The 23,117-nt window shown below is 36.1% G+C and overlaps 1 protein-coding gene across 4 annotated transcripts in view; it reads right to left on the bottom strand.

Moving 5' to 3' along the window:
• The window catches only part of SUPT3H (SPT3 homolog, SAGA and STAGA complex component), a 493,592-nt gene that overhangs the window by 311,940 nt on the left and 158,535 nt on the right, over nt 1-23,117 (bottom strand). The gene's annotated exons all lie outside the window — the stretch shown is intronic.

Here is a 23,117-nt window from a genome sequence, read left to right as displayed (position 1 = left end):
CAATACCCTAAAATTACTAAAGAATTTTGGGGAACTCTGCAACACATTGGCATAAGCAAAGACTTCTTGGAAAAGACCCCAGAAACACAGGTAATCAAGGCCAAAATTGACAAATGTGTTTACATCAAGCTGAGAAGCTTCTGCACTGCAAAGGAAACACTTAGCAAAGTGAACAGGCAACAGAATGGGAGAAAATATTTACAAACTATGCAACTGATAAAGGCTTAACATCCAGAATCTATAAAAGCTCAAGAAATTCAACAGTAACCAAAAAAAAAAAAAAAAAAAAAAATCCAGTTAAGAAACAGGCAAGGGGCCGGCACTGTGGCGTAGCGGGTAAAGCCGCCGCCTGCGGTGCCGGCATCCCATATGGGCGCTGGTTCGAGACTTGGCTGCTCCACTTCTGATTCAGCTCTCTGCTGTGGCCTGGGAAGGCAGTGGAGGATGGCCCAAGTCCTTGGGCCCCTGCATCCACGTGGGAGACCTGGAGGAAGCTCCTGGCTCCTGGCTTCGTATCACGCAGCTCCGGCTTATGTGACTATCTGGGGAGTGAACTAGAGGATGCAGACTCTCTCTCTCTCTCCCTCTCTCTCTCTCTGCCTCTCCTCTCTCTGTGTAACTGTGACTTTCAAGTAAAATGAATAAATCTTTAAAAAAAAAAAAAAGAAACAGGCAAATTCAGATGGCCAAAAGACACTTGAGAAATCACTCAGGATCACTACCCATCAGGGAAATGCAAATCAAAACCACGGTGAGGTTTCATCTCACTCTAGTCAGAATGGCTAACATACAGAAATCAACAAATGAAAACTGCTGGTGACGATATGGGGAAAAAAGTACCCTGGACCACTTTTGGCGGGAATGTAAGCTGGTCTAGCCATTGTGGAAGATGGTTTGTTGATACCTCAGAAATCCAAGTATAGACCTACTATATGATCCAGCCATCCCACTCCTGAGAATTTACCCAAACTAAAAGAAATCAGTATCAGAAAGAATTATCTGTACCCCCATGTTCACTGCAGCACAATTCACAATATCTAAGATATGGAATCAACCCAGATATCCATCAACTGTTGACTGGATAAATAAACTATGGTATATCTACACTATGGTATTCTACTCAGATGTAAAAAAAAAAAAAATGGAATTCTGTCTTTTGCCACAAGATGGATGCAACTGGAAATCATTATACTTAGTGAAATAAGCCAGTCCCAAAAGACAGATATCATATGGTTTACCTGATTTCAGGTAAATAATAGAGTACCTGAAATGTAATGTATTGGAGTGACACAGACATTTTTAGAATAAATGATTGTTTACAGCCCTTGTGTCTTCTGTTGAGGAACAGTGCTTTTGTTTGTTTGTTTGTTTGCTTGTTTTCATACTGCTATACTAAGTGTATATGATTATTAAGTAAACTGAAGATAGGTCTGTATAAAAATTAAGAATGGGGATGTGAGAGAGAGAAGAGAGGGATGGTGCATGGACGAGAGAAGGATAGGAGGGGAAGTCTCATTATGTTCCCAAAGCCGTATATATGAAATACATGAAACTTACATAACTTAAATAAAATTTAAAAAGAACTAAAATGAATGAAGGATCAAACTGACCCAAAGAAATTGGGTCAATCTAAAGCTTCCCAAAACAAAACACACCATATGCCTTCAAATCTGACATTTAATTTTTACAAATGATTTCACAGTTTGAAACTCTGGATACAGGCCAATTCTTTGTGCTGAAACTTATATGAACAAATGGTAATAAAAGACTTTTTTGGGTTATTTTCATTTGGATCACTACATTGAGTTGGGAGTAGTCAGAATAAAAACAGATACTAAACATATTTAGGGGGCTGGCGCTGTGGCTCACTAGGTTATTCCTCCGCCTGCGGCACCGACATCCTATATGGGCACCAGGTTCTAGTCCTGGTTGCTCCTCTTCCAGTCCAGCTCTCTGCTGTGGCCCGGGAGGGCAGTGGAGGATGGCCCAAGTGCTCGGGCCCCTGCACATGTATGGGAGACTAGGAGGAAGCACCCGGCTCCTGGCTTCAGATGGGCACAGCGCTGGCTGTGGCAGCCATTTGGGGGGGTGAACCAACGGAAGGAAGACCTTTCTCTCTGTCTCTCTCTCACTGTCTATAATTCTCTCTCAGTCTCTCTCTCTCTCACTGTCTAACTCTGCCTGTCCAAAAAAAGAAAGAAAAGGGTATATACATACTGTGTGATATCGACTACTGGACACTTTGGAAAAGGCAAAACTATGCAAACAATAAAACGGTCATGGTTGCCAGGAGTTCAGAGGAAAGGGAACAGGAATAGGTGGAGTACAGTAGATATTTTAGGGCATTGAAACTATTCTATATGATATTAAAATGCTGCATTTATGTCATTATACTGTTGTCCAAACCCAAAGAATGGGAAACACCAAGAATGAACTGTAATGTAAACTATGGACTTTAGTTAATAACAACATAACGTTGGCTCATTAACTCAAATTGAAATTATGAAGAGGGGCGCAGGTGGCAAAGGTAGAAGAAGGGGTTTATGGGAACTTTGTATTTTCAGATCATTTTCTATTAACATAAAACTGCACTAAAAATAAAGTCAATGTGGGAATTTCAAGAGAGGAAAAAAGTAATATATACTCAAGCTTTATAAAAATATTATTTTTATCAAATCTCTAATCCCACAGTAAGGCCATGTGTTAAATATTTGTATCATCCACTCGTTTTCTCTTGCAGAAGCAGAGAGAATACTATCTCTCTCTCTCTCCTTTTTTTTTTTTTTTTTTTTTTTTTTTTTTGGACAGGCAGAGTTAGTGAGAGAGAGAGACAGAGAGAAAGGTCTTCCTTCTGTTGGTTCACCCCCCAAATGGTCACACCAGCCAGCGCGCTGTGCCGGTCCGAAGCCAGGAGCCAGGTGCTTCCTCCTGGTGTCCCATGTGGGTGCAGGGCCCAAGGACCTAGGCCATCCTCCACTGCCTTCCCAGGCCACAGCAAAGAGCTGGCCTGGAACAGGAGCAACCAGGACAGAATCCGGCACCCCAACCGAGACTAGAACCCGGGGTGCCAGTGCCATAGGCAGAGGATTAGCCTAGTGAACCACAGGGCCAGCTGAGAATACTATCTTAACATGCCCACTGTCCATAACTTAAAACAATTCAGGTTATTAAAGTAAAAATTATTAAAATACCTACTTTGTAAAATTGATGTCATTAAATTTTATGCCTGCTACATGTCTTTAACATATTTTATTGCAGTCACGTCATATTCACTTATTTTACTGAGTAAACTAATGTCAGGGAGACTGCTTAAGAGGGCAAATATTAGCTCACTGAAAGCTATGACACAGAAGTTCTCTCTTCTCTTAGTTCAATGCTTCCATTTTCTAAATCCTTCAATTTAGATTTGTTGGAAATTGATACTCCCAGGATGTTTCTAAAACCTTTTGCAGGCACTCATTTGAATTCTCTTAGTCACTGGATAAAGGGAGGGATCAAGGTTCTGATTCTGGCATTATGGATCCTAAAAATGGTACCAACTTATCAGGGTTTCTGGGGAGAAACAATGCCTCCAATTCACATGACATTTTGATTTATGAAAACAAATGGAATTAGAAGATAGGCTTATTTTTAAAAATTAGAGACAATTTTATTGTGTATTAGAAGGTCCTTACACTAAGGGGAGAATGGATAGAGGGCAAGGTCTATGTGGAAGTTTAACCACCAACCTGTTTTCACAACACAGAAGATTCTTTCAAACTTCACATTTTATAGTCTACAGTTTGAAAATATACATTATAGAAAGCAATAAATAACTCATCATATTTACTATATTTTGCATAAAGCATTTACCCTTGCATCCAGGAGAAGCATGATTTATAGACCTTTGTTAACAAGAAAAAAAAATCAACAATGAGTAGTACTTAAAAGTCTTCGTGGTAGTATAAGGACAAAAAATTGCTATTATATACATAGCTACTTAAATGTATGCTTTATTAAACTAATTGTTTAAAACAAAATACAAAAAGTCATAAATTTAAAGAGAAAACCATTCTAGTGCCTATTGTATCGATGGACAGTTGTTTTCCACAAAAAAAAAAAAAAAAAAAAAAAAAAGGTAGGGTAAAATCATCATTCAAACCACTATGACTAAATTGTCTCTAAAATTAATTGGGAGTAAAAAAAAAATGGTTTATTTTCTAACGGCTTCATAAGTACAGGTGACAAAATGTTTAGTTAAGTACACACATATTCACAAAAGCTGTCAATCAATCTGGCATCAAAGCTAATGGAAATATACATTTAGTTCTACAGTAAATATACTACAGTATGCAATAAAACAACTGTAATTGCAATAGAAAGGAAATTAAACTGAAGTTGCTGTGATATTTTTCTTTGAAAGGCAGAGAGACAAAGACAAAGTTCTCCTATCAGCTGGTTCACTGCTCCCCAAAATCCCACAGAAGCCAAGGTTGGGCCAGGCCAAAGCTAGGGGCTGAGAACTTGATCTGGATCTCCCACATGAGTAGCAGGGATCCAACCATCTGCTGCCTCTTAGAGTGCACATTAGCAGGAAGATTAGTTAACCTCTTCTGGAGTGAAAATTAGTAGGAACTTGGAATCAGAAGCAGAGCCAGGACTCAAACCAAGCATTCCAATATGGGATACTGGTAACCCAAGTGGTACCTTAAGTACTGCACCTTATACACTGTATCAAATGCCCCCTCATGGTATTTTCATTACATTGATATAAATAAACCCAACTTAAACCCAATCTCACCCTGAGTAGTATTTATCTAATCTCATACTGTTTAACAATTTTTACTCGAAAGAGGTAAACTGATCTGTAGTAGATTTATCTATACATAGGCTACTTTCATAGAAAAGGCATGTTACAATGTTTAAACTACATACAAAGACTATAAATGTTAGCAAAGTGTTTTGAATGTGGATCTAATTTTTGGAACTTTGCAAGTTTTCTATAGTATTTCCTATATAATTAAAATTTTCTATTAATAAAAAACATTGACTTGGCAGCCAAAGCCTCTTTAATTGTGGCAAACAAATAGGAAGGATGGATACAGGATATGGAATGAGGCTAATTTAATAATTTTTTAAAAAAGGCCAAATAATGCCTTAATACAACAGTTCCATATAACTGGAATAGATGTCTCAAGAAACTGAGTTATCCCACAGAAAATGACAGCAATAATCAGAACTTTATTGGGGTGCCGATTCAAGTCCTGGCTGCTCCACTTCAGATTCAGCTCCCTGCTGATAGCCTGGAAAGGCAAGGGAGATGGTACAAGTGCTTGGGCCTCTGCATGCAGGTGGGAAACCCAGAGGAAGCTCCTAGCTCCTGGCTTCCATATGGCCCAGTGCCGGCTGTAGCAGCCATCTGGGAAGCGAACAAACAGATGGGAGATTCTTTCTCTTTCTCTCTTTCTCTTTCTCTCTCTCTTTCTCTCTCTTTCTCTCTTTCTCTCTTTCTCTCTTTCTCTCTTTCTCTTTCTTTCTCTTTCTCTCTCTTTCTTTCTCTCTTCTCTCTCTCTCTCTCTCTCTCTCTCTCTCTCTCTCTCTTTCTCTCTCTCCTCCCCCACTATGTAACTCTTTCAAATAAATAAACCTTAAAAAGGAAGGGAGGGAGGGAGGGAGGGAGGAAAACACTTGGATTAGTGGGTATGGAGTTAGAGAACAGTAACTTGACTCTCAGGTCTACTACCTACAAATGTAACCTGAGTAAGGTATTGGCCTGCTCTCTCAGCCTGTTTTCTCATTTGTAAGACAGGGAAAGTGCTTGTCCAAGGAAGAAAGTTGGTGAAGAATCCATGCATATAAAGTGAGGAAGCCCATTACCACGGATATAGTTGGAAACGTTTACAATTTAGCAAAGGGAGCCAACACTAGGATGCTAAATGTATGTTTCACAATCTATCAAAAGTATACATTAAACTAGTTTAAGTGATTTAATCCATCACAGATGAAAGGCAATGGAAGCCTGACTTCAAATTATATCTGTGACAATATCTCATCATTTTAAAAGGGGGTGGGGGCATTTATATTGCTTTAGAAGGACTCCTACCATTCTAAAAATACTGCCCCGCAGCTGTTTAAAATTTATTTTTTTAGACCATAGCACCACTGTTTGGTTGTTTCCAATTTCTAAAACCACAAATAGTAAAAGTGTACTCAGTCTACTGCAAACATAAATAGCAAATGCACGCTTCAGCACTTTTTAAAGGATATGGAAATTGGCAACAAAAATGCAGTTCATGTTGAAAATTTACGACAGCTCTGCCATATTTCTTCAGAAATACAATCAGGTAAAAATTAGGAAGATCTCTACCAGCTGGGTGGTATTTTTATGTTTTTTTACTTATATTTTCACTAACTGAAAGACTTTCATTATGCAACTTTTGGCACTTGATAAAATAGAGCAATAGTACCTTTGCTAAAACCACAGTTTCTTTGGTTATGTTTAGCATTACACAAACATCTTTCACCTTAGATATCCTTTTGCATTAGTATTTAATTTTAAATTGACTAAAGGGAATATCTTTTTTCAGAAAATTATGCTTTCTGGATATCATTAGAAATAAGAATTGTACTTTCATGATTTTTCAAAGATTGTGTGTGTATTTCAATTATTAAGCATTTGATTCTATAAAAATATTATAAAAGCTACTGCTAAAAGACAAAGGTATGAACAAGATTCAGGAAGATAGAAAAGATTGATTTACTGAATTGCTAATTTTTTTAAAAACTAGGAAAAAATTTGTTTATAAATATGCAAGCCACAACTTGGATTTTATGTCTCTTTACTGTTATCTAAAATAACACATCCTTTCTTCTGAGGAGGAGAAAGAAAAGGAAAATATTCCTGGTGCAAAAGGTTAAAGTAAATAATATATAAAATTAAACTCAACAGTAGAGAAAAAAAGCTTTGTCACTATGAATAATTGTTTAGTATTTTTAGTTCTCATTTCAATATTAAAAGTCCTAATGCTACAGATTTAAGCTGGTTTTGAAGGACCAGTAGAGGAATATTGAAAAATTATGTCTATTAATCTTTCGATGCATTCAATAAGGAAATTGTTAACAATGACAAAAATTATTAAGTAACTGGAGAAAAGGTGACACTTGGCCATTTTTGATCATTTTTGCACTGTATGAACTTATTTAAATGAAGGATACAAAATCTGGTGAACAATATTACATATTATGATTTAATTATTCCAATGACTTAAAAGAAAAGTAAATCCACTAAGGAATTTTTAAGTGGTTCCTGCTTTACATGGTGTTTCCTTTCTATATGCATTTTTATCAAGTTTACTTAAGCAAAAATCATTTTCAAAGATTCACTAAATACATGCATATTCAATTGGATGAATACATTAAATGTAATTTACATAACATATGCTTTTTAAAACTCATAAAAATAGTATCAGAATTCAAATTAAAATATGTAATGTAACAAATTAAAGGTAAAATGAATTAGGAAGACAAAATTTCTGCAGTACTTGCAGAAAAAACTTACTTCTATATATTTTACTGTACTGAGAACAAGAAAATCAAGACTACAAAACTATTAAGCTTTGTATTTCAGGCCGCCAGATATCGTATCAACAGTGCTACTCTCCCTATATTTTCTAACAAGCATTAATTTTTTAAGTAACTTCTGTTTTTTGAATTCACAAACCAGAAAAAGAACCTAATTGTCAAAAATTTTAAAAATCATCCAAATTACATTATAAATTCAGAAACATAAAATGTATTCTTCGCATCTGCGATTGGCATCTATTCAGACTGTAAACTATAATAAGCATTCACACTTCATTTATTCCTACTTTGAATACTGCTTAATACAAACTTGATAATGTTACATCACTGCATTTCTAGAGATTATCACAAAACCTCTCAATTTATCTTAGGGTCTACTGAACATCACATCATCTGAAAGGTTAGCTGCTTTGAATTGCCTATTATTACTTTAAAATGATACTTAATCACATTTTCCACAAATAAAAGCTAGTCTAATCAATATGAAGGCCAGGAATAAAACAATATTTTTTAAAAAGCTTTTCAAAATTGGAATATATATTCTAGTGATGCAGTTTTCTGATCTAAAACAGGATACTTTAACAAATTTCAAGTATCATTTTGTATTCAGCAACAGCATGAAAACAAAGAATGAAAGTATAAATGTTACCTCATTTGCTATAATATTAAGTTCTGAGATGGAAAGAAATACAGAATTAAACACTAGCAGTTAATGGAACATACAAACCTCAAAATCTGAAACTTAGAAACAGTCCTCCTAATACTTTATGAAAAGTATACTTTTGGTTAAAATACTTTTTAAAAACTTAACCATGAAAAAAATGTAGAAAAAGAAAAGACTCAGTCCCAACACATTATAATAATTTGCTGAAAATTCCATTCAAGAAAGTAAATTACATTGCAGAATTGGGGAATAGCAACCAAAAATGTATTAATGTCTTATCTATAATAACAGCTACACACTTAAAAAAATCCATATTTAAGTTGATGAAATAAATTAGTTTTGAAGAAAACTAGAATGATCATTAGGGATTTACAGTAGTTGACATGGGTGGTTTTTGACCATTTAAGATGCTACACTTTCAAATTCTATCCATATTGTCCTTGAGTTACTTCAAGTTATGTCTTACTACCTGAAATTAAAGCATCTGGAGCACTAATATCTTAATTATCACTGCCCTGAAATAGCTACCTATTATTTTTTAGTAAACACATTAAATTCTAATCATATCTATTATTTTAAGCTCTGAAATAGGAACCTAAGTCTTGTGATTAAAGGTATAGAAAAATGCAAGATTACCTACAGATAATTTATTTCTTATACCATTAGTTCCCTTACAAATACTCGTGTTACCTCACAGCATTTTATAAATCTTAAGACCTAAAATAGTAATTATATTTCAAGTAATGCTTTTATATAAAGCCTGTTGTCATCTTTGGATATATGATTCTTCTAAAATTAGAAATCCATGCAATTTTATATTCAAAATATATTGACCCAAAGATAGTAAACTGTGCTTTTATGAAAAACATAATTTTTGCACATTTATTCACACAACATGAAGATCATTTTCCGGGATTCTTATAGAGAAAAAAAGTCACTTATTTTGGAGCAAAGAATATACCAAAAATACTTGGTAATTCAATAGACTACTCTTTCTACATTATGGTCAGACAACAAACCCTACCAAATACTGAAGATTGACATTTGTAGGTAACTCAATAGCTAGATGATAATTCTTTAGTAGTTTCACAGTAGCATAATTTTTCACATTACTTAAAACCACTGTTAAACCTATAACACATTTTCTGTTTCATTGTGGGTATATCTTTTATCTGTCAGCAGTACAAAAAGCACTCATAATTCAAAAAAAATTTTTTTTGCAAAAATGCATGACTTTGAACTCAGTTTTTTCAAAGATCAGCTAAACATTATGTTTCTTTAAGACCGGACCTTATTTATGTGAGTCTGTGGCTTAACTGACAAGAATTTTTCTGGTCCAGGGAAAGTCAGTTTGTATCTGAAATACCATAATCTAGCTTCTATCCATACAGACATCTGCAGTAGAACTGCTTAATCAAACAGCTGTATCCTCTATCAACCAAATAAAGAGACTGAAAGAGTCATTATTCACTACAACAAAACCAGTTAAAAATGAAAAGAGAATGATGGGGGAAAATAAAACATTTCTGATCTCAAAAATTGATTTCAATATATCCTAAATGTACTATTTAAGTAACATTTCTATTCAATTCAGCAAATATTTATAAAAACCCTAGTAGGGTAATATAATGAATGCCATATTATGGTGATATCATAGGCCTTCTTATAAGACATCTAGAAATTTGTTCTTTAATTGTATTATTGTACAAAATGCTGTTTATATACTGCTGCATATATTTTTGTCTGATTTTTCTAAAAAAATTACCAACACTAAGTGAAAGTTAATTTTTCCGATGTTAAACGAAAACAAGATGATTTAATGCATTAATGAAAAACTCACAATCAAAATGTTCAATAAAACAGTTAAAGCATATCCTTTTTTGATTTACTTTTTTGAAATGAATAAACTTATCAAGATACCAAAATCACATACCTTTAAGTGCAGCTGATACACTAGGCTAACATATGTAAACATATGTAATGTGTTAATACTGCTAATTATGTGCAACTGTCTCTAAGCACTTTATATCTGTGAAGCTCCCTAATGCTCAAAATACCCTCCGCTTTATCAATGAGAAAAATGAGGCTCAGAGGACTTAAGTAATTTAGCAGATAGCACAGCTGAAAAAGGGCAGTTTGGTTCCAAAGCCTATGCTCTTAAGGCTCACCCACCTAAGAATCTCAGTAAAATTATGACCTTATGAAATTTCAAAATAAAACTAACATTCAGTGATATAAAACCTGGATCAAATTTATAAATACTTGTATTTGAGTATACTACAATAAACAATACATAAAATTACTGTTCTTTTAATAAATGGCTCATTCTTCACCTTATTTGTTATCTTCTACATTGAGTAAGATTAAACTGATTTTTATCTACTATCAATTTTAATTAAAAATTCACATGTATAAATATACATAACACATATATATTAATTCCATGTGAGAATAGTATAAAGATTCCAATATAACTGAACATATTTAAAATCATTTCTAAAAGTACTTCTGATAATTAAGTATATAATAAAATAATTATTTATTAAATATTTCATTTACTGAAATTTTAGTATTTGATGTTAAATGAATAATTAGATAACATAATCATCATTTTACTTCTAAGGTAATCTAAAAGCTAGCCCATTACTGTCTTATTTTTCATTTTAGAAACTGAAGGCAACCTAGAGGTTAATATAAGAATCAGTATAGGCAAATAATCTCATTCAGCAACTTCTTAAATACAACTTAAAATGCAAGCAATTTATTTCTAATAGCTTGGTTTGTTGTTCATTCAGAAAAGGTCTCTATTTTTTTTTCTAGTGAATAATGTTTCATTTTTAGTTAAATGCAGGAAGTCACACCACCAATGGAATGCGATTATCTATAACAAGAGTTAGTTATTCCATATTGCCATTTTAAAAAATAAATTAATGTATCAACACACTCTATAACGTTTATATAAACTTTAAAATACTAGCTAGCTGGAAGTGGAAAAAAAACATATAATCGGGATAATTTCATACCATGCATAATCATTCTTCACAGAATTTTTATTACTCAGTATGGAATGGATTATAGTAAATGTATTTCACACATGCTATTTCTTATTCAGAAGGAAGTACAGAATAGGATAGAGAGAAGTTCTAGCCAAATCTTCATTCAAATCCAACATTCACGGACGCCACTGTAATTGAAAGACATTTCCAAACAGATAGCTGTGGAGCTCATTTTCCTTTAAATAATATGTCTTTCACATCTGTTCCAAGTAAAACATTCATGTTCTTAAACTTTACCAAACTGCCTTATCCTAAGTTCTTAAAATATTGTAGTTTTATTTTTTTGCTTTAATTTACAACTAGTTAACTTCATTAAACAGTTCAAATTCTCAAGTTATGTTAACATGATAAAAAGTTATAGTATATATACCTAGTCAACATTTTATATCACTGATTTCCCAAGTTTTGAAACTTAACTTGATTTTGACTGATCTTCATGCAACATACACAAATCATATACTTTGCCATTTTAATATTAAGGTGGCTACACTTTTAATTTCCCTTTTATTCCCAAAATAAGGCATCAAGTTTTGAAACCAGACCTCAAAATCACTACTATTGATTTTCAATATATCACTTTTCTTTGGACCTAATTAAAAATTTTAAATGCACTAATAAAAATATTTATTATATAAATCTTTAAGTTAATGATGATATCATTTGAACTTATAAAATTATAAACTGCAGATAATTACTGAATGAATTTTAAAAAATCAAGGTAATATCTTGATTTTATCTGTAAGAGAAAATATCTGTAAACAGAAAAAAAAAGAGAAAAAAGTAAATGCCTTATATGCTTCTTGGAAGATTTTAAAAAACAATATCTTCAACAACAAAAAATTAAGTTTACTAGCTATTTAAAAGTAATTCAGAAGCATTTACAAAATTAACAACAATTTAATTACATGGGTTTTACCTTATGACCTTTTTATATAAAGCAAATGTCTGCGTTGACTATTTAAATTGTTTTATATAAAATCTTTAACAGCTAACTTCAAAAAAACTCGTAATTATTACCACTGCTCCTACCAAAATTTCTATTTATCTGAAGATTATTAAATATCTTTGTCATTTGATGTAGAGTGTTAACTAGTGTTTCTCGGTAATTTGGCACGCAAAATTCTATTAAACATACTGAAGAAAAATATGAGAGGTAGTATTTGTACCTTTCATTATGTTTCAGGTGTAGGTATTCATAATGTACAAGGAAAGTAAAATATAAATTAGGATATTCTACAAATATGAGAGCATACATATAAAAAAACTAGAGTTCAACTGCTAAACATATCAAATATAACACAGTAAGGTACATATTACACACAAATGCTGAAGACTATAAAGCCAAGATAAATAATCAAACATGAGACTACTGACGATAAACTCCATGAACAAAGTCATGCACCATGGTTTGGGAAAAGGCCTCATAATTGATTAAGGTACAGGTTAAAGCAGCTCCTTTACATGTGCAGAGAGAACTTGAGGGCATAGAGTAGATGGGGGTGGACAAAGGCATTGAGGGTACCAAAGGAGTAGAAGGCAGGTGAAGACAACATAAAAAGCAACTAAAGTAAAGGAGGTAAAGGCCATACTATAAAGTTAATAAATGGCACTAACATTGACCCAACTGTTAAACCACAATTTGAGGTTTCATCAATGATACTTTCCTTTCCCTCACACAATTCCTATTAATTCCACCTTCCAAGTCTATCTTTAGACTTCTCATCTTCACTTCCCCAGTAACACTGTCCATTCTATGGACTAATCAGTCCCATCTGAGCTACTTCTCTGGCCTGCAAGGTAGTCTTTTACATCCCTTAGCCCTCAGATTCACTGCACTCTAATTTCAAAGCAATTCTCTATCATGTTTCCAGGTTGGTGTGTTTGAAAAGTCAATCAGGTCATGTTACTCCCTCACTAAAAGAATCATTCATGGGTTACCAGTGCTCCCAGAATAAAGCCTTGAATCTTTAACTTGACATAGGTTGATTTGGTCTGCATCTCTCTTTCAAATTTTACCCTGCACCTCTCCAGCCTCCTTGAGAGACACCTTCTGGGAGGTCATGAAGAACTTTCCTTAGTTCCCCATCTACAACCTGCTCTCCCCACCCTCTGCCCCTCTCCCTCCCTTCTCCTCTCTCCTTTCAAGTCTCTGTTTCTGTCTCTCTCTACCTGCAAGCTAAAGGGTACCTTTCCCAAGGAAGTCCTCTTGGACCATTCTTTAACCTCCTCACACTAAGCTAGATCTTCTTACAAACTTGAATACCTGGTACTTCTCTATTAGTATTTTATGGGTCATACTTAAAATTACTTAATAATGTTCAGCTATTTTTTAAATAGCACCTTTCTAGAATAAACTGTAAGTTCCAGTGGGGGAGAGATTATATCTCTTTTTATTCAACTATTTCCCAGAGCCTACATAAGATTCTGAAACAATAAATATTTAGTAATTACTAAGTGAGAAGACACAAGGAACCATGGCCAACCCATTACATGCACAGGCTATCACCAAATGTCAGAGGGAGCCCTTTGATGATGCACTTCAGGGATTTCTCACTACCACCCTCAGGCTACTCAGGATGCAGTCTACTCATTCAGGTATGATGTCCTTCTCTTGCTATCATTTCCAACCTGCTGCCTGATAGAAACCACCCCTAGTCACACAAGCCAAAACCCAAAATCATCTGATTTCTCTAATTCCTGGTTTCTCCACATCCAATCAACTACCAGATTCTAATACTCTTCCCTTCTCATTTCTACTCCACTTTACTCATTCTCATTATTGATAGTGCAAAACAAATTCAGACCTTTTTGTCCTGGAATTACAACAGCAGCTTCTCAACTGATTTACAAAACTTCAAGTTCCCCTTCATAAACACACCCATGTTGGACTCATTTTCTCATATGCTACTTTCTTTTGACCATAAAAAATCTTGAGGGACCGGCACTGTGGCGTAGTGGGTAAAGCCACTGTTTGCAGTGTTGGCATCCCATATGGGCACTGGTTTGAGTCCCAGCTGCTCCACTTCTGATCCAGCTCTCTGCTGTGGCCTGGGAAAGCCGTAGAAGTTGGCCCCAATCCTTAGGCCCCTGCACCCTCGTGGGGGACCTGGAAGAAACTCCTTGCTCCTGGCTTCAGAATGGCGCAGTTCAGGCCATTGCAGCCAACTGGGGAGTGAACCAATTGGCTGAAGTGGATGAAAGACTCTCTCTATCTGCCTCTCCTTCTCTCTCTGTATAACTCTGATTTTCAAATAAATAAATCTTTGGAGAAAAAATCCTCAGTAAATTCCAGTTGTACATCCTAACAAGACCAAATTCTCATGTCCAGCTTTTTAAATTGTACAATCTGCCCAAACCACCTTTTCAACTTATTAAATTTCCTTCTTCTTTGATCAGGTTGGTTTTTTAGTTTTCTCAAAAGCACACCATAATTATCCAAGCAAGATGATTTACACTCTGTCTACACTTCAGTTCCAAAGTTGCATAACCTAAATTACCTGGATACCTCAGATGCAACACAGCATAACTCTATGTTCCACTTTTGCAAAATTAAACTATAGGAACAATATTTCTTTCCACATTTTTGGTAAGTCCTGGGTCCATTAAGTCTATGCATAAAAAAATCTCATAGTTCAATAATCAAAGAATCCCAATGTTAAGAAAAATCTTAACATAAAACCTACAATCTACATTTTACTGGTAAGGAAGTCAAAGTCAAAAAAGTAAGCAACTTGTTCAAGGTCACACAGTTAAGTTAATGACTTAGACTACTAGCCTACTAGCTAGCGCAACACACCACCTTTTTCTTATGGTACAACTTTATCTCAATCATCTTCCATAGGAAGTCTTTTCTGTTGCTATTGTTGTTTTCGCTAAAGGCAGAGCAACAGATAGAGAGAGATACAGTTCCATCTACTATTTCAGTCACCAAACGGCCTCAACAGCCAGGGCTGGTCCAGGCCAAAGCCAAGAGCCTGGACCTCTATTCAGTTCTCCCATGTGGGTGGCAGAGGCCTAGGTACTTGGGCCTCATCTGCTGTCTTCCCAGGCTATTAGTAGGGATCTAGATAGGAAGCAGAGCAGCCAGAACTCAAACTGATGTTCTGATATGGGATGCCAGTGTTGCAAGTAGTAGCTTAACTGGGGGTACCACAATGCAGGTCCTCCAGTGGAAGTCTTAGAGTACAATTATGGGAGAAGATTCTAGACTCGACTGTTAGAGTTTAATTATATGTCATAATGTATACCTGAAAAAATATTTATTTCACTGTATTAATTTTTAGCAATTTACTTTTCTACATGTACAGAATAGAAGACTCATTCATTTTAACAAGCATTTATTGAGTACCTATCATATCCCAGGGATAGAGCAATGAACAAAACTGACTAAAATAACTTCATGAAGAATATGCATTAGTAGGGGAGACTGATGATATGTGAATGAATATTCAAGTTAAATATTTACTATCACATAGTGATAAGGCTTTAGAGAAAAATAAGGTGGGAATGATGTGTAAGGAAGGGAATTAAATGCGGAGTGTGAGAGAAAAAGGTATCAAAAATAGTTCTGGGGTGGACGTTTACCCCAACAGTTAAGACGCCAGCACCACCCATGAGACTACCCGGGCTAATTTCCTGGATCCTGATTCTAATTTCAATTTTTTGTTAATGTAGACCCTAGGAGGCTCAAGTAATTGGGTTCCTGCTATTTGCATAGGAGGCCTGAATTCAGTTCCTAGCTCTAATTTTTGAACTCAGATCTATTCCCCCAAGTCCCACGAATTCTACTTCTTCAGTAAGTTTCATATTTTTGTAGATTTTTCAATCTGGCTATTGTTGACTTAATCTGAACTACTGGCACGTCTCACCTGAATTTCTGGATACAGTCTGTGTTCCCTTGCCTTTTTAATTTCAAAAGTTGCCTGTGTTCTCTGGTTTCTGGACAGCCCCTTTTACTACTCAAGGACAGTAGCAAAACATTTTCTTTTTTTTTTTATTATTTTTTGACAGGCAGAGTGGACAGTGAGAGAGAGAGACAGAGAGAAAGGTCTTCCTTTGCCGTTGGTTCACCCTCCAATGGCCGCTGCGGCCGGCGCACCGCGCTGATCCAATGGCAGGAGCCAGGAGCCAGGTGCTTTTCCTGGTCTCCCATGGGGTGCAGGGCCCAAGCACTTGGGCCATCCTCCACTGCACTCCCTGGCCACAGCAGAGAGCTGGCCTGGAAGAGGGGCAACCGGGACAGAATCCGGCGCCCCGACCGGGACTAGAACCCGGTGTGCCGGCGCCGCTAGGCGGAGGATTAGCTCAGTGAGCCGCGGCGCCGGCCACATTTTCAGTTCTCATTACCTGACTAAAGTTTTCATCATCACACTTTCTCAGTCTAACTCTACTGCTTCCCTCTAATAAGGACTCCTGTAATCACATGAGAAGCACTCTGATAATCCAAGATAATCTCCCTAAATCAAGGTTTGTCATTTAATCACATCCTTCAAGTATCCTGTGCCATGCATAACATATTCATAAGTTCCAAGAATTAGCAGGTGAACTTTGGGAACACCATTACTCTATCTATAAAAATGGCTCAAAAATTTCAGGGCCTTGGGCCTATGAGTACTTTGAGCCTTTCCCTCATGTTTCTAACCACCAGTCCCAAATTCAAGGCAGGAAAAGGAAAAAAAAAAAAAAAAGGGACAGAAAATAAGGTAAGCCTCCAACTGAAGCAGGCTCTTTTAAAAACTGTTCCCAGAAGTCCTCCACTCAGTAACTTTAACTCTCACTGTCACTGCACAAGGGAGCTTGGGAAACTGTTTTTGAGAAAATCTATGTGTTACATCTGCCCCTCTCCATTTTATTTGAAAGGTTATAGACATTAAGGGGAGGGGTGGGCAAAAAAGGAGAGAGGAAGAGAGGGAGGAAGGGAGGGAAAGAGCGAGAAAGATGTTTGATTTAGTGGATCATTCCTCATAATGCCCACAACAGCCAGGGATAGGCAAGGCTGAACAGAAGAGCCCAGACCTCCATCCAAGTGTCCCACATGGGTGGCGAGGACCCAAGTACTTGGGCCTTATCTGCTGCTTCCCAGGGTGTGCATTAGCAGAAAGCAAGGTCAAAAGCAGAGGAGCAGGACCCAAACCAGGCATTCTGATGTGGGAATTAGGAGGCTCAAGCAGTGAATTAAGTACTATACCAAATGCCCTCCCTATACATTGCCATTTATTTATATAAAGCAGAAAAAAAAAGTCAAAATCTCCCAGAATAAACAAATACCATTAAAAGTAACAAATATAAAAGTTATAAACATAATGTATATGTTTATATATAAAACTCCAATTTGTGTAAATGTGACTAACTAACAACTTTTACTTATGCTTCCTCCTGAAATTCTGAATTTATTATATGATGTTTAGGACAGTTTTTTCCTTCCCTTCCCCCTCCCCCCAAAATGAGAGCTGGAGAGATAGCCAAAGAACTCCCATTCCCTGATTCTTTCCCCCAAATGCCTGCAACAGCCAGATCCAGACCACGCTGAGTCCAGGAGCCAGGACTCCCACTTGGGAATATGGACCCTACAACTTGAGTCATCCTCTCCTGTCTTTAAAGATGCACATCAGCAGGAATCTAGAATCAAGAGCAGAGCCTGGGAAATAGGAGCAAATCCAGGCACCCTGATATTGAATGTGGTTGTCCCAAGTTGATGTCCTAATTATAAGTAGGAATGTCATTTTATTTTATTTTTACAGGCAAAGTGGACAGTGAGATAGAGACAGACAGAGAGAAAGGTCTTCCTTTACCTTTGGTTCACCCTCCAATGGCCGCTGCAGCCAGTGCATTGCACTGATCCAAAGCCAGGAGCCAGGTGCTACTCCTGGTCTCCCATGGGGTGCAGGGCCCAAGCACTTGGGCCATCCATCCTCCACTGCCTTCCCGGGCCACAGCAGAGAGCTGGACTGGAAGAGGGGCATCCGGGACAGAATCCGGCGCCCTGACAGGGACCAGAACCCGGTGTGCCGGCGTTAGCCTATTGAGCCGGGGCGGCCGGGATGTCATTTTAACTGTTGCCTTCCTTCTTGTTGAAAAATGAGTACTTGTAATGTATCTCTTTAAGGTTTTCCACTCAGTTAATCACATTGATCTACTACAAAGAGATTCTTTTCTTTCTTGGAGAGTCCTCTTTCTCAGCTCTCACTTCTGAAACATCCATTCACTGTATATGAAGGTTATCTGTGTGTGTATGTTCTGTTTGTGTGGTGGAGGTAGGACACACACATGCACGTGCACACTGAATCTACTACTGTTTGGATCCTAAGACTTTATTTTTCTTAATTTTATCCCTTATTTTATTAGAGAACAACCCAAAAAAAACCTTCGCTACTTTTTCAACATGGTACTGTTTTTGAAGGCTTGAATATTTAAAAATACTTTGTTCTGTCTTCACAGCTGTCAGTTTGTTTGTGTACAGAAATTCAGATAAAATAACTTCCCTTCACAATTATTATGCAATGATTCATTGTTCTTTAGGATGAAATGTTGATAGTGACAGATTAAATACCATTCTTATTTCAATGTGAAGTCTTTCTCCCACCTTGAATGCTTTAACTTGTTCTAAAATTATCAAGGTTGTTTCCAAATAAAGACAATTTGTTTTCCAAGGCTGACAAATCCCTGAGACCAAAACTTGGCAAAAATAGCACAAGAAAAGTGGCAATCAATTTTGAATCAAAGTGCAAAAACACTAGTTTACCCAAATAAGTGCCACTGCCTCTTCCCTCCAATATTGCAAAAATAAGAATCAGAAAGGGAAAACAATTCTGCTTACTACACAATTCAATTAACATATGCCCTAATGAGAGACATGAAATCTACTATCTCAGTCCAACCAGCCCTTTACATTTCTTTGACACTGAGCATCTCCCTACACTGGATGTGCCTGGGGAATTTAAGAATGCATTGTTCAAACAAGGCCACTCATTGCAAGCATTTGATGTTCAAGTGAATCTAAAGCAAACTGCTGGATAAAGAACACATAAACATATATATCAAAAAAAGGGCTATTATATTCAACATACAAAAAGACATTTAAATTTAATATGGAAAAGATAAATATTCCAAAGGAAAATATGGAAAAGATAAATATTCCAAAGGAAAATGAACTATCTGTATTCACAGAATAACAAATATAAATAGCCAACATATTTTTTTACAAAATATAGTAAGTTGTTAGACAAATAATCATATGGACCATTATATTCATGAAAACATTTAGTAACAGAACGTTAAATGTCTAACCCTTGGAAACAGATCTTTTACTTCTAGGATTATATTCTCTAATAATCAATTGAACAAATTATTAAAAGCAAGAGAGCTCATTAAGTGTTGGTGAAATATTAAAAAGTTGCTAATAATCCAATCTATAAACTTTTAGTCTAGGACATTAAAAATTACTTCCAACTAGACACCAAACTCTTATCATTTTAACCAAAAGGTCTATTAAATTCTCATTTGAGAATTAATATACTTGAAGAACACTCAAAGTTAATTCTACAGGAGGTATATCAAAGTTTCCAAAATGCATTTAGATTCATAGAATTTACCACTTAAACGTAAACAATCATTTCAATAATGTCAATAGCATTCAAAGTAATTCTGAGATTGTGAAACTTAAAAAAAAAAAAGTCAACAGACTAAAAACAGTTAACTCCAGACAGAGCTCATAGCCATAGTATCAAATCATTCAGTGACCACCCAAGAACTTAACAGCTTATAAGAAATCAGTTTTCTACAACACCTTAGGAAAAAAATTTAAATATGTGACCACACACATTCTCATTTCACATAGTTAAGGAGGAGAGAAAATAACAGAGTAAAAATAATCTAAAAATGAAGAAAAGGTATAAATTGTTCTAAATGGTAAATGAAATGATTGACAGCATTCAAAAAAATAAAGACAGTAAAAAGCATGGCAAGAAAATCAGCATATGATTAACTCTACTAATGTAAAACTCTGAAAATATGTAAGAATTTAGGAAACATGATAAAGTGTAGACTAGTTGAAAATAAAGACTGTTATGCCATTCCAGCTACTCTGAATACACATTTGTGAGGACATTAAGGGTAGTCATTAAATATAAAGTATCTGCTTACAAAAGTGAACAGAAGCCAAATATCTTCATATAAAGGATGAATACCAAGAGTTTATATAACCATAACTTATTTTAAGGAAACAAAATTTGTATGTAACTATTTGCAAAGCTAACTGCTATCACCTTACACAGGTATTTACTATTATCAAAGTAAAAGAGTTTTATTGATCTGAAAAAAACTGAAAGCAAAAAAGACCTTTATTAAAAACTGCCTATTTTGGGGGCTGGAACTGTGGCATAGCGGGTAAAGCTGCTGCCTACCATGCTGGGATCCCATATGGGCGCCGGCTCCACTTCCCATCCAGCTCTCTGCTATGGTCTGGGAAAGCAGTAGAAGACAGCCCAAGTGCTTGGGCCCCTGCACCCGCATGGGAAACCTGGAAGAGGCTCCTGGCTCCAGGCTTTGGATCGGCGCAGCTCTGGCTGCTGCGGCCATCTGGAGAGTGAACCAGCGGATTGAAGATCTTTCTCTCTCTCTCTCTCTCTCTCTCTCTCTGCCTTTCCTTCTCTCTCTGTGTAACTCTGCCTTTCAAATAAATAAAACTTTTTAAAAAACTGCCTATTTTTTATATCCCAATTTTTTTTTTTTTTGACAGGCAGAGTGGACAGTGAGAGAGAGAGACAGAGAGAAAGGTCTTCCTTTGCCGTTGGTTCACCCTCCAATGGCCGCCGCGGCCGGCGCACTGCTGCCGGCGCACCGCGCTGATCCGATGGCAGGAGCCAGGAGCCAGGTGCTTTTCCTGGTCTCCCATGGGGTGCAGGGCCCAAGCACCTGGGCCATCCTCCACTGCACTCCCTGGCCAAAGCAGAGGGCAGGCCTGGAAGACGGGCAACCGGGACAGAATCCGGCGCCCCGACCAGGACTAGAACCCGGTGTGCCGGCGCCGCTAGGTGGAGGATTAGCCTAGTGAGCCGAGGCGCCGGCCGTCCCAAACAATTAAAAATATAAAACTCTATTTTACTTAAAATGTGAATTGGTATGAAATGTTAACAGATTAAGTATAAAATGTACACATTATTATTAAAACACTATTATTAACATACAACTCAAATATAAATCTGAAGTTTGACTATAACATCATGATCTTTATATTTTTTGCTATATTCTCTTTTCTATTAGGATTAAAAAAGTATGGCAAACAGCTCTGAAGTATTCTTATTGACATTTATTTGAAAGTTAGAACAGTATAACAAATAAATTCTGAAAATATTATATGACAGATCAATATTTTTGTGCATTCCCACTAAGTACAAGATACTTTAATTCTTTTTCTTTTTTTTAAGATTTATTATTTATTTGAAAGAGTTACACAGAGGAAGGAGAGGGAGAGAGGGAGAAAGGGAGAGAGGGAGAGAGAGAGGGAGGGAGGGAGGGGGAAAGAGAGAGAGAGGTAGGAGAGAGGTCCTCCATCTGCTGGTTTACACCCCAACTGTCAAAAATGGCCAGACCTGCACCAATCCGAAGCCAGGAGCCAGGAGCTTCCTCCGGGTCTCCCACATGGGTGCAGGCGCCCAAGTACTTGGACCATCTTCTACTGCTTTCCCAGGCCACAGTAGAGAGCTGGATCAGAAGTGGAGCAGCCAGGACTGGAACTGGCACCCATAGCAGATGCCAGCACTGCAGGAGGTGTCTTTACCTGCAATGCCACAATGCCGGCCCCAAGATACTTCATTTCCATAAGAAAATTTGTCCTTATTCTTAATACCACTAAAACACAAAGACCATTTGGAATACAGTACTTTAAACTTTATTCTATCTCATGCTTATAAAATATACTGAAGAACCTGTTCTAAAGAATAACTAAAGTTCTTCAGAAAGGAAAGAAGTGAAAAAGAAGGAATCTTAGAGTATCACTAAAGAAAAAACAGAAATAGTAGAAATATCAGTACATGGGACACACAATTAGTCTTCCGAGTCTTGAAATTCTTATGTGATTAGTGAAACAAAAATTCTAAAAATATCTAATGTTAAAGAGAAGGTGGTCAAAACATCTAGATAGAAACAGGGTTTCTATACTTCATTCAAAGTGATGAAAAGTGGATACCAGTAGTCACATATGGATATTGTAATGCCTAGAACAACCAGTTTGCAATGTATTCAAAATTATATAAAAATTCAAACACACTATGAATAAATCCAGATGGAATCCAAAAATAACTGTTCAAGCACTCACAAAAACGCAAGAAAAAAGAATCAGAGAAATGGGAAATATAAGAAAATAAACAAAACACAAAAACAAAATGTAAAATGGGAGACAATCTATAACATATTGAGAATTAACTTAAAGAGAAGTGGTTAAAATACACCATTTAAAAAAGCAGAGTTAGTATGTGAAACACATGAAAGTAATCCTTAATGAAAGTATGGAAAAGATAAACCATTTATATATAAATCAATAAAAAGCTATATTAATATCAGAGCAGCTTTCAGAGCAAAGAATGTAGACATACAGACAGGCATTAACTAATGCAAGTATCAATCCACTAGGAGAATCTAACAATCCTACAATTATTCAAAAACTAAAAAACACAACTGAAAATGCAAAAAGGAAAAACAGATAGAGCTGGAAAGAGAAACAGACAAATCCACTACTGTCACCGAGGAATTAAACAGCCACTTATAAGTAACTGATAATCTAGTTGAAAAATCATCAGGGGCATAGAAAATCTAAGCATAAAGAACAGAATCAAATTGTA

Source organism: Oryctolagus cuniculus, chromosome 5 (assembly GCF_964237555.1).
Source record: "Oryctolagus cuniculus chromosome 5, mOryCun1.1, whole genome shotgun sequence".
Classification (NCBI taxonomy): Eukaryota; Metazoa; Chordata; class Mammalia; order Lagomorpha; family Leporidae; genus Oryctolagus; species Oryctolagus cuniculus.
The sequence above is the reverse complement of the archived record's forward strand: the minus strand, read 5'-3'. Positions and strand labels throughout refer to the sequence as shown.